The sequence below is a fragment of the Vipera ursinii genome, assembly GCF_947247035.1.
Source record: "Vipera ursinii genome assembly, chromosome: 13".
NCBI classification, from domain to species: Eukaryota; Metazoa; Chordata; class Lepidosauria; order Squamata; family Viperidae; genus Vipera; species Vipera ursinii.
This window is the reverse complement of record NC_139526.1, coordinates 18,079,273-18,079,992: the sequence shown is the minus strand read 5'-3', so window position 1 is coordinate 18,079,992 and position 720 is coordinate 18,079,273.

Sequence of the window (720 nt, the reverse complement as noted above, 5' to 3'; positions counted from 1 at the left end):
TCGGCCACTTTTAATCCTGGTGGACTTCAGCTCCCAGAATTCCTCAGCCAGCGACGTTGGCAGGGGAATTCTGGGAGTTGAAGTCCACAAAGCCTTAAAGTGGCCGAGATTGGCGATCCCTGCATTGATGGATGCTCAAGTCTGGAAGTGTTCTTCTCTCCACAATTCCCCTTCCAGAAGCAGAACACCCCACCCGTCACCCTGAGAAAGCTAGAGAGCAGTTAATCGCCTTTTTTTTTACCCTCTTCTCTCCCCCCCCCCCCCCGGTCTTTAGGGGCACTTATCACCACGAAGCTTTGGGGAGAAACACAGCCCTGCGTTGTGTGCAAAACCACTGCCACCTCTAAGAAATGCACATTTTTATTTTTAAAAAATGCCGTTTTCGTCCAGCTGCTATTTAATTCCCTGCGAAGTTTTTTTGGGGTGGGTGGGAGATCCCCTGCCTACAGGGAAAGCCAGCATACTGTGTGGCTTCAGTGTTTTTCAAAGTTGGCCGCTTTAAGATGGGAGCACTTTGACTCCCAGAATTCCCCAAGCCAGCCATACCATGCTAGGGAATTCTGGGAATTGAATTCTGGCCATGGCGGCTTGGGGAATTCTGGGAGTCGAAGTCCACCCATCTTAAAGCGGCCAACCTTGAAAAATACTGATTTAAATTATGCTAATGTGGGGTTAAAGTAAAGTAAAGCATTTTAGATGCAAACAATACTTGGCACTTCT